Raw genomic sequence first — 12,412 nt, 5'->3', positions numbered from 1 at the left:
GAGACGGAGCAGCACAATTGCTTCCCCTTTGCCCTTGGCCTGGCTTTCTTGGCTTCCACATGGGAGCATGAATCATAGAATCATAGAATCATAGAGTTGGAAGGGGCCATACAAGCCATCTAGTCCAACCCCCTGCTCAACGCAGGATCAGCCCAAAGCTTTCTAAAACACGAGGGCATTGCAGGTGGGAGAGCCATGTTTTTCCAGTTGCCAGTTCAGGATTGTGAAATTTCTGGAGATTTGGAGGTAGGGGGGATCCTGTGAAGGGTGTGGGAGGAGGATTGTCTCAGCAGCTACAACATCACGGGGATCACCCTCCCAAGCAGCCATTTCCTCCAGGGGACCAGATCTCTGTAGTCTGAAGATCGGACTACACCTGCAAGCTAGCAGCACTGTTCTCATGGGATCCAGTCGCACTTTGGTACAGTGGCTCCATGTGTAGGGTTGACCTGAGATTGTCTTCTCACATCTCCCTCTGCACCCTGCATTGTCCGGCCTGCTCACACTTTCTCCCCCTTATGTACAGATCCAACCCCACTCTGCTGCGAGCGCGCGCCACCAAAATATGTGACCCACCCAGGTATACACGCACCCTCTGCAGAGGAGAGGTGGTTTCGATCCCCCCCCTTTTACAACCTAGAGAGGTCCCAGAGCAGCTTACAAAGAACTTTCCCTTCCCCTCCTCGCAACAGACACTTGGCAAGGTGGGTGGGTGGAGAGAGCTCTGCGAGAACAGCTGCCAGAGAACTGTGACTGGCCCAAAGCCACTCAGCTGGCTACATATGGAGCAAAGGTGGGGAATCAAACCTGGTTCTCAGATTAGAGTTGGCCACTCTTTAACCGCGACACCAAGGGTGGCCAGGCTGTGGGTCTCCAGATGTCCATGGACTACAATTACCATGAGCCCCTGCCTGCAGGCAGGGGCTCATGGTAATTGTAGTCCATGGACATCTGGAGACCCACAGCCTGGCCACCCCTGCAGTAGACCACGCTAGCTCTCAGACAGCCCCTCCGATGACGGACAGCTGACAAGGAAGCACTTGTCCGGGGAGACTTTTCTAAGCTAAATTGACCGCATGTGTCCTTTGTTAAGGACCCCCCTCCCTACCCCCCACCCCACAGCCGCCAAACCTTGAACCTTTCCGAGCCGTAATTAAAAGTGTGCAAAGAAGGTAAGGAGGGATACGGCTGGCCCGCCAACTGGTTAATTTATGAACTGAACCTGGCAAAGGTTGTACCAAGAAGAGCTCTTTCCAGCTGGGTCTATATATTTCCTGAAAGGCAGCCTCTCTTCTCCCCCCGCCCCCCAGCCTCTCTGTGTGTGTGTGTGTGTGTGTGTGTGTGTGTGTGTGTGTGAATGCAGGGGTCATGAACAAAAGCAGCCCAGGAGCAACAAAAAGGGGCCGCTGGAAAGGGGGGGAAGGCAGACAATACATTTTGCACCTGCCCGAGCTAGACGGACGGCCACCCTGATGACCGCCATGAAAAACACTGCCCTGTTTCCTTGGCCAAGAGCCAACACAGACCGAGAAAAAGGCGGGTGGCTGTCGGTGGGGTGTGTGTGTGTGTGTGTGTGTGTCCAAGTAAAGCAGCCCCAGCAGGCCCACTCCCCGCCCTAGCCTTGCCAACCTCCAGGTAATGGCTGGCAATTTCCTGCTATTAACACTGACCTCGAGGCAATCGCTATCAGTTCAGCTGGGAAAAAAATGACTGCTTTGGAAATTATTATGTGTTGGAGAAGGCAGTGTCTGGTGTACAAAGTTAAGAGGAAGAAGAAGAAGACCCTGAAGGGGGCAGCAAGAAGCCTGTTAGATAGGTCAAAGAGTTCAGGACCTTTCTACCTTTTAAGCGTGCCTTTTGTCGGTCCATAGACTGATACTCTCAGGGCAGTTTCCTCTTTCTTCACGGAAGCTTCTCCGTCTCTTTCTCCTTGAGGTAGCCATATAAAAAGGTAAAGGTGTCCCCTGTGCAAGCACCGAGTCATGTCTGACCCTTGGGGTGACGCCCTCCAGCATTTTCATGGCAGACTCAATACGGGGTGGTTTGTCAGTGCCTTCCCCAGTCATTACCGTTTACCCCCCAGCAAGCTGGGTACTCATTTTACTGACCTCAGAAGGATGGAAGGCTGTCAACCTTGAGCCGGCTGCTGGGATCGAACTCCCAACCTCATGATCAGAGCTTCAGACAGCATGTCAGCTAGCCGCTATTCTATCTCTCTGCACTATCACAATTGTTCTTCCATAAATAAACTCTTTTTTCCTCCTTTAACCTAAAATATAATGCGTGCAACTTAAATGACATATCCGCCCTGCTAACATTATGTCCCCTCCCCCCCCAAAGCCCCCCCCCAGGCTCTGGTCCCCCACATCTCCAGGTGTTCCCCAACCCAAAGCTGGCCACCCTACCCCACCCTTGGTGGTGGAATGTGTCCTCAAGACTCACAGCCAGCTTAAGGCAGCCCCGTAGGGTAGGGGTAGTCAACCTATGGAGAATTTGCTGGCAGGGGCTCATGGGAATTGTAGTCCATGGACATCTGGAGGACCACAGGTTGACTACCCCTGCCGTAGGGCTTTCAAGGCCTGAGAGATTCTGAGCTGGTTGGCCAATGCCTCCCTCTGCACAGGGTTATGGGAGTGATGCTCATGTCCACCATTACGCTGAGGTTCATAAAGTAGCCAATGGGAGACTTTCCTGACACGAACTTCTGGACCACTGCACTGCTTCTATTAAGGACCCACCGGGTTTCTTGGCAGGCTGGTAAGAGTGTATAGAACTCCTCGCGTTCTGCTGTTCGGCATTCGGTGTTTTGGTTGGCGTTGGGGTTAAATAAAAGAGCTGTGTTTTCGGAGAACACGGAGGGTCGGGCCAGATCCAATGGGATGAAATTAATTCAAAAGATATTCCGTCTAAACGTCCGGAAGAAGTTCCTGACAGTTAGAGCAGTTTCTCAGTGGAACAGGCTTCCTCGGGAGGTGGTGGGTTCTCCATCTTTGGGAAATTTTTAAGCAGAGGCTGGAGAGCCACCTGACGGAGAGGCTGATTCTGTGAAGGCTCAAGGGGGTGGCAGGTTACAGTGGATGAGCGATAGGGATGTGAGTGTCCTGCATAGTGCAGGGGGTTGGACTAGATGACCCAGGAGGTCCCTTCCAACTCTATTATTCTAGGATTCTATGGAGTCTGGGTCTATCAGACCCGCAGACTTATTACATAGTGAACCCGGACTTCCTGGATCGTCTCCCATCCGGCAATGTCAGGAATAGCTTGTGGCTGAGTCCATTAAGGCAGGATGTAGGGGAAAGGCCGGGGGACCTCTGGGGAGCTCTCACAGTGCCCTAGGGAACCCTGGCTGGGAATCCTTGCTCTAGCACCAACCCTGAAAAGCCAACTTTGGTCAGGGCCAGTTGACTAACATCACCAATAGGTATCCCTTTCCAGTACTGAAGTGTTTGTGATGCTTTTCTTTCTCTTTTTAAAAATAGTGTAAAGGACAGCGATGTACATGCATAAGTGCCGGCACGTGGCTTGAAGGGATGCGGAACGGAAGAGCGTAGCTCCATCTCATCAGATCTTGAAAGCGAAGAAGGGCTGGCTCTTGAGTGGAAGAGCGTGTAGAGGAAGGCCACAGTATACCCTGTCTGCTTAATCATGTGCCTCGAACAACCCACGGGGTCTGCGCACACACACTCATACACATGCACACACAGCCTCAAAATATATTTCAAAACCCCAAGCTAAGGGACAGCATTGTCTGCAACACAAGGAAAGGAGCTGGCAGAACTCAATTACCACTTACCAGTTTGGCATAGTTCACAGTGCGGACTTCTAATCTGGCATTCCAGGTTCGATTCTGCACTCCCCCACATGCAGCCAGCTGAGTGACCTTGGGCTCACCACTGCACTGATAAAACAGTTCTGACTGAGCAGTGATATCAGGGCTCTCTCAGCCTCACCCACCTCACAGGGTGTCTGTTGCGGGGAGAGGAAAGGGAAGGCGACTGTAAGCCACTTTGAGCCTCCTTTGGGTAGAGAAAAGTGACATATAAGAACCAATTCTTCTTCTTGCAAATCAGGGACTCAGCTGACCAGGATGGCTGTAATCCTGCCAAAGGGAAATAAAATCTGATCAGCTTCTGAAACTAGAAGTCTCTCAACTTTTTTTGATTCTTTGACTGTGGGGGAACCTCTGAAATATTTTCCAGGCTTTGAAGGACCCCCAAAGTGGTGATATGCCCCTTTGGAGAAGTGGGCGCGGAAGTCAGATGTGAGAGCCAGCCATTGTGGAGAAAGAGAGGAGGCCTGTGGAGCTACAGGGGTGTCTAGTGATGCCATCAGAGCTTCTGGGGAGCTCTTGCATAGCCCCAGGGTTCCCCGGAACCCAGCTTGGGAACCCCTGCTTCAAAGCAACATCGCAGGGGGAGTTTTGCAGGCATTCCTGGCTGGGTGGCGTAACCGCATTCTGACCCGAGCTGCACACCAATGTGCAAATAAAAACCTGCTCTCTCCCCCCCTTCCCCCTTCCTCCCTTGCTTTGATGCTTGACAGCTAATTAGAAGAATTAATTTACGTTTGGCTTTTGCTTTAAAAGAAGACATTATTTAGCAACTAATTGTTGTTATTACAAAATGTTAAATATCATAATTTATTTCACTGCCCCTGAACGGCTAATCTCCGGGTAATTTATTAAGTGGCAAGCAGAGCCTTCATCACTCTTTCCTTCCTTCCTTTCTTCCTACCTTCCTTCCTTCTTTCTTTTTATTGTAACCAATGGGAAAGTTCAGCACCATAAAGAACAAAATGGTTCTGGTTTTGAAACTGGCTCCAGAACGCAGGAGTGGGGAGGGGGGGGGAAGATGGGAGGGGGGCTTGGTTTGCAGAGAAGGAAACTAATTTGCACAAATGCTGGTGTGTGTGTGTGTGTGTGTGTATGAAGACCGAGATGAAGATAAGATAAAATTAAGAAGCAAGCGGGATTGGAAAATGGGTAAGTCATTAGAGATGGCGGCTGGCCAAAGATGCCTGGTTCTCCCTGCGCTACTGGGGTTTCTTGACCCCGGAAGGGTTTTCTGAATGGGTGGGGGTTAATTAATTTTAAACACATTTTTAGAAATGTGTTAAACATTTATCGGGTGATAGGACCATCTATAGTCCCGTTGACCTGCCACACCCCCAAATGGCCTTTGATGGGCCTGGAGGGGTGGGAAGGGGAGGGGCCCTGAGTGGGCGTGTCCACAGCTCTGCTTCTCAACCATATTCCGCACAACTGCACCACTTCTGGGGTTTCTTGAAGCCTAAAGAATGTTTCAGGGGTTTCTCAACAGCAATAAAGTTGAGCAGGGCAGTTCCAACCACATGTAGCCTTGATGTCCGGTGGTGGTGATGGTGGGGAGGGGAGATAGGAACCACAGCTGCAACTCTGGCCACTGGCTCCTGCCAGTACCTTAGGCCAGGGGTTGTCAACCTGTGGTCCTCCAGATGTTCATAGACTACAATTCCCATGAGCCCCTGCCAGCAATCATGAACAATGGATCTTCACGCCGCTGGTCAATTTCGGTTTAACTTCTGTGAAAGAACACTTGCATAATTTTATACTTGCATGAGGAACTGTATTAAAGGGTCAAGGCATTAGGAAGGCTGAGAACCACTCTCTAGGGGATTTCCAGGTCCCACCTGGAGGTTGGCAGCCCCACCTTTCTCGGTTGTCCCACTTTTTCTCTGATCTCTGCGAAATGTGCTTCGCTTCAACATTTTGGGTAACATCGCAGGAAAGCCTGGACGGCTGTTGTAGGAGGTGGGGGGGAAATTTGGCTTTTTCTGCTCCGCCCACCCAGCTGCCCATTTTCCCACTTCTGTCCCCCCAGTGGCCATTCTCCCCCACCCTCTTTTAATCAGCAGTGAAGACTGTTGCAAGTTTACAACCATCTGTGCATCGGGCTGTTTGAATTCCCACCTTGCCTCCAAAACAAACAAACAAAACCCTCCAGAGAGAAGCCAGTCTGGGCTCCTCCGCTGGGCTAGCTTTCTGATTGTGGGGAGGGTGTCATGTGCAGGACCATTCAAAACTGGGACCCACCCCAGGCCGCCTGCCCCTTTCCCATTACACCATGTCCCTGAGCCAGACTTAAGGGAGGAGTGGGGGGGGGGCTCTAAGGAGGAGGAGGCTCTAAGGTTGGAGGAGGAGAGCTGGTTTTCTACACCCCGCTTTTCTCTACCCGAAGGTGTCCCAAATTGGCTTTCAAACACCTTTCCCTTCCTCTCCCCACAACAGACACCCTGTGAGGCAGGTGGGGTTGGGAGAACTCTAATATAGCTTAGACTCAAATGAGTAGCCGTGTTGGTCTGAAGTAGCACAACAAAATCAGAGTCCAGTAGCAACTTTAAGACCAACAAAGCTTTATTCCAGGCGTGAGCTTTTGAGTGCAGGCACTGAAAGTGTCTGACAAAATGTGCTTGCACTCGAAAGCTCACGCCTTGAATAAATCTCTGTTGGTCTTAAAGGTGCCACTGGACTCTGATTTTATTATTCTAATACAGCTTGGGTGAGTGTGTGTATTGGCACAGTACGACACAGAGAGTCAAAGTGAAGCACTTAGGTTTTATACTTTGTGTATGTGTGGATAATGCAATGATTGCCATAAAAGAGAGCTAGACAATCAAATATTCAGCCTACTCCTTGGCATATTTTTACAAAGCAAACCGGTTCCCCCCAAGAACATAGATTCAGGTGGGGAGCTTGGTTGGCCTGAAGCACCAGAACCAAGTTGGAGTCACCTTGAAGACCGGCAGGGTTTATACCTTGAATCCAACTTTGTTTTCTTCCCACCTACTTAGGCTCTGCATTTCACACCGGCTTGATCCAAAACAGCATCAGCCGTCAGTGGGATATACGGCCTCCTTTCCAGACAGCCCGACCGACACTGGTGGACACGACGGCAGGAGCAGATGCAGAAAGGCAATTGGTGGTTGGCCCCAGGAGCCTCCCAGAACCTCCATGTTTGGAAGCTGCCCATGGCCCAGCTGCCGGATGGTGGGAACAAAGAGCCAGGGAGAATGGCTGCTGCCTTGTAATCCTCCGGAGGCCTCTGGATGGCTGCTTTTGAAGCACAGACCGCCTTTGGTCTGATCCGGGGAGCCGGGGATGGCCACTCTCTCCTGCTGGGAGCCCTGGCAGGAGGAAAGAATCCTTTGTCTTCTTAAGTGGCAACTTAATTAAAGCTGCTGGAAGAGGCCTCCGCCCCAGGGGGGCTTCTTGTCAGGAAGGAAACTGAATCGCTTGTGAGCCCCCGGGAGTTAACTCTCTCTTTCCCGGTCTGGATTCCTTCTCTCCTCTCCGAGAGAAGAGGACCCTTCCCCCTGGCCAGAAGTGCTTCTCAGGACTGGAGTGAAATGTTTGGTGCTGCCACACAGCCCTTCGCCCTGATCTGGATAGCCCAGGGATGCCTGATCTTATCAGATCTCAGAAGCTAAGCACGGTTGACACTGGCTGGCATTTGGATGGGAGACCTCCTGCGATTTGGCTGGTAAGTTCATCCAAGGAACACCACCAGGGGTCGTGATGTGGAGAGAGGAAATGCCAAACCATTTCCAACCATCCTTTGCCTGGCTGCCAGACAACCTTTCAGATTTCAGAAGCTAAGCAAGGACCAGCCTGGATGGGAGACCTCCAAGGATTTGGATGGGAGTTCCTCCAAGGAACACTAGGGGTCAGGACATGCAAGGGGAAACCACCTCTGAATGCCCCTTGCCCAAATAATCCTTGGATCTCCAAAATATGCTACATAGGCCATACCACGAAAAAAAGCAGCAGTTCCGTCGGCCAGTTCCCTAGAGTGGGACCCCTGTGACCTCCAGCCAGTCTTGGGAGCAGGATTGCTCCTTGTGGCCTCTGCCAGACAGGTCTTTCTTTTCTGGGGACTTGTAGGGTTGCCAACTCTGGAGATTTGGGGTGGGTGGAGTCTGGGAAGGTTGGGATTTAGGGAGGGACCTCAGCAAGGTACAAAGCTATGGAGTCCACCCTCCGCAGCAGCCGTTTCCTCCAGGGAAGCTGATCTCTGGAGCTGAAGATCATTTGTAATTCCATGGAGCATCGGAAGTCCCTCCTACAACCCAAAGGACTTCAGGACACACCTGGAGATTCTGACTTTCCCTTTAGAGACAGGGGTTCCCCTTGAATTCAAGAAGGTGCAGTGACGCACGATGGCCATTTATTTATTAGATTTATATACTGCCCTCCCCGAAGGCTCAGGGCTATCTGGGTTATAACCCATAACCCATCTGGGTTATGCCCCAAAGGACCAATTATTTTACTCAACTGGAAGAAATGAGGCTGAATTTCACAAGTTGAATACACCCATTTTGCTTCTCGCTCATGGGAGCTGAAGAAGAACAAGAAGAACAAGAAGAACAAGAAGAACAACAAGAAGAAAAAATAATATCAGGAGGGAGGTCTGATATCTGCTGTAGCTCTTATCTGTTATCTCAACCATAGGCCCAGCGGAAGAGCTCCATGTCCAGACCAGGCAAATAAATAGGCCAGTGTCAATTCTCAGGTGTTCTTGGTTTGAGTCATGCTACAGTTGCCAACTCTGGTTTGGGAAATACCTGGAAATCGTGGGGGTGGAGCCTAAGCAGGGTGGACTTTGGGGCGGGGAGGGACTTCATTGGGGTATATTGTCATGGAGTCCACCCTCCAAAGTAACCATTTTCTCCAACTGATCCCTGATGCCTGGAGATCGGTAGCAGGAGATCCCCAGCTACTCCCTGGTGGTTGGCAACCCTACTAAAACACAGAGATTGCAGAATCTGGCACACAATTGCAGAATCACTGCTGAAGCATACCGGATGAGCAGGACGAGATCGGCCCCTTCCTCTCTGGGTGACTTGGGCAAAGGCCAGGCGAAAGAGTACTCTGGGGGCCAGCTGGCCGGTCCCCCTTCTCGTTTCCCAAGGGCCCCACATCTCCCCCCCCCCAATACTTCCTGGGACCCTTCTCTCTCTCTCTCTCTCTCTCTCTCTCTCTCTCTCTCTCTCTCTCTCTCTTGCTCAGGATTCAGCCGGTTCCTTGGGAAACGGGAGGAGGGGGAGGACTTTCAATTACCGTCACACAATCTTGCTGTCATTTACGGTCCCTTCGCATCTAGCTGCAGTGAAACCTTTTCGTTCCCTTTGTGCGCGTGGGGAAGGGCACTGCGAAGGCGGCTGTGCTGGAGGTGGGGGGGAGGAGGTGCGGGGGAGGGCAGCCAGGCATCTCACGTTGCCCAGGACGTGCAGGAGCTTCTGGGGAGGTGGATGCTAGGAAGCCAGGCCTGGGTTGAGGTTGGTTGTTATATGCCGCTTTTCTCGTCCAGAAGGCGTCCCAAAGTGGCTTACAATCGCCTTCCCTTTCCTCTCTCCTGTGGGGTGGGTGAGGCTGAGAGAGCCCTGATATTCCTGCTCAGTCAGAATAGCTTTATCAGTGCCGTGGGGAGCCCAAGGTCACCCAGCTGGCAACATGTGGGGTGGGCAGGGAATCAAACCTGGCTGGCCAGATTATAAATCCGCAATCCTAACCACTACACCAAACTGGGTGGACTAACTAGTATGGGTGAAGGAGCCCTTATAGTTGCAAAGACCTTGGTTTGTTCACATTCCCTTCAGTGCTCATTTCGGAATGGACAAAGTTCGCCCATTCTACGGACAGTTGTCAAGAAAGTAAGCAACAGGCCCACAGGTCTGACCTGCTTCCCAGAGAAAAGTCAAGCCTGCCCTTTCCTTAAAGCAGTAGTTCTCAACCTGGGGCTTGGGACCTCTTTCACAGGGGTCATGGCTGGGCAAGCAGCTTGGTTGGAGGGGGGGGCATCTACACAACAACCTTGCGGAGTAGATTGAGATAGAGCATTCGTCTGTCTGGAGCAGCGGAAAACAGCGAGATGGGCATGGTGGGACGAGAGGCAGAGCTGAACTGAGAAATCCCGGAAAAACCCAATTTATAGACAATCATGAACAATGGATTTTCATGCCATTGGTCAGTTTCGGTTTAATTTCTGTGAAAGAAGCATAATTTCATGGTTGGGGGTCACCACAACATGAGGAACTGTATTAAAGGGTCGCGGCATTAGGAAGGGTGAGAACTACTGCCCTAAAGCAACTTTCCCAACCAGGGTTTCAGGAAGTGTACCTGCACATGGGTGCTCACACCTTGAATAAAACTGTGTTGGTCTTAAAGGTGCCCCTGGACTCTAGATTTGTAAGGATGTTATCTGTTTGTGGACTTGCATTTGGCCTATGAAGAAAGGGTCACAGGAATCCCTCTTGCTGTGGGAGACATGAAGTGTAGGCAGAAAGGGTACAGAGGAGAGCGACGAAGATGATCTGGGGCCAAGGGACCAAGCCCTATGAAGATAGGTTGAGGGACTTGGGAATGTTCAGCCTGGAGAAAAGGAGGTTGAGAGGGGACATGATAGCCCTCTTTAAGTATTTGAAAGGTTGCCACTTGGAGGAAGGCAGGATGCTGTTTCCGTTGGCTGCAGAGGAAAGGACGCGCAGTAATGGGTTTAAACTACAACGATATAGGCTAGATATCAGGAAAAAATTTTTCACAGGCAGAGTAGTTCAGCAGTGGAATGGGCTGCCTAAGGAGGTGGTGAGCTCCCCCTCACTGGCAGTCTTCAAGCAAAGGTTGGATACACACTTTTCTTGCATGCTTTAGGATGCTTTGAGCTGATCCTACGTTGAGCAGGGGGTTGGACTAGATGGCCTGTATGGCCCCTTCCAACTCTATGATTCTATGATTCTGTGATAAACCTCTCCCAAGAAGACCTGCCTTGGAGCCAGTGTGACCCTAGTCATGGGCCAGATTTACACCAGAGTACAAACACCGGACTGTGAAGAACTCCTAAATCTCTCCAAAATGGGAGGCAGTAGCAATGTGTAAATGATGTTCCATGCTGCTGAGCATAAAGTAATGCAGCTGTAATTTCACCGATGGGTTGACCCGGAAAGAGACTTTGGAGTTATAGCAGAGAGAGAGTTCCCTGGTGATGACTACTTTTTATGCAGGGGAGGGGAGGAGGCAAAATGATCAGGGAAGGGTCTGAGAATAAAAATGCCACAACCAGAATGCCTTCCTATAAATCGCTGGTGCAGCCACATTTGGAAGACTGTGCACAGTTTTGGTTGCGCTCATCTGGAAAACAGCACAGAACTGGGGAAAGGGCAGGCCAATGCTTCAGTGTGGGAGCAGCTTCCCTGTGAATAAAGGCTAAGATTTGGGGGAAGGGGGCTGCAGTCCAGAAAAATGGGGATGGGGCATGGCAGGGATTTATACAGTTATGAACAGGATGGAGAAAATGTCTCCCTAGCACTAAAACTGTGACTCATCCAGTGGAAATGTTGGGCTGTAGATTCTTTACCGTGAAAAGGCAACACTTAAGCATACAGCCTGACCATTACTTCCCCAAGACTGGCTTAGATGGCTTTCACGGAGCTTAAATTCTTGGTCTGTCGTTAAATTTGTTCCGCCATCGTGGTGGAGCCTCCATGTGCCAAGGCAGTGTACCTCTGAATACTGGGAAGGAGAGCAGCTGTGCATTGCATCTGGCCTTCCCAGAAGTTTCTTGATGGCAGTTAGGAAAACCAGGATGCTGGACTCGGTCAATGTTGACAGTAAGGATAAGGGGGATTGCTGTCCGTTCCTAACCCACCAGAAAGCTTTGTTGTCCAGGCACCCATCAAAACAACCTACGGAAGCACACAGCTTGCTTTCATTTCAAGAGGCTTGTGTGACACAATGTCCCAGTGGGTCGTACCCTTGGCGTTTGGCCAGACTTCTAACTGTGCAGATGCTAACTTACCCTGTCCTCTTTTGAATCAATGCCTGAACCATCATGGAAGTGGTAGCTTAGGGGCTGAAATCACCTTACCCTTTGGGATTCCTCATGAGATTGGCTGGTGCCGGCTACCACTTGGATTTAGCTCCACCTACACACAGCAGAGCCTCTTGTGGTGCAGAGTGGTAAGGCAGCGACACGCTGTCTGAAGCTGTCTGCCCATGAGGTTGGGAGTTCGATCCCAGCAGCCGGCTCAAGGTTGACTCAGCCTTCCATCCTTCCGAGGTCGGTAAAATGAGTACCCAGCTTGCTGGGGGGGTAAACGGTAATGACTGGGGAAGGCACTGGCAAACCACCCCGTATTGAGTCTGCCATGAAAACGCTGGAGGGCGTCACCCCAAGGGTCAGACATGATCCAGTGCTTGCATAGGGGATACCTTTACCTTTAAACACAACATTTGGGGGGTGTAAAGGCTACCCTACCTAGTTGGCTGTAACGGCTGTCAGCTCTGGTTTGGGAAATTCCTGCAGATTTGGAGGGTGGGAGGTTGAGCCTCGGGAGGGCAGGGTTTGGGGGAACGGAGGGAAGTCAGCAGCGTAGAGTGCCA

The sequence above is a fragment of the Paroedura picta genome, chromosome 15 (genome assembly GCF_049243985.1).
Source record: "Paroedura picta isolate Pp20150507F chromosome 15, Ppicta_v3.0, whole genome shotgun sequence".
In the NCBI taxonomy this organism is placed as follows: Eukaryota; Metazoa; Chordata; class Lepidosauria; order Squamata; family Gekkonidae; genus Paroedura; species Paroedura picta.
Note: the sequence above shows the minus strand (reverse complement) of the source record.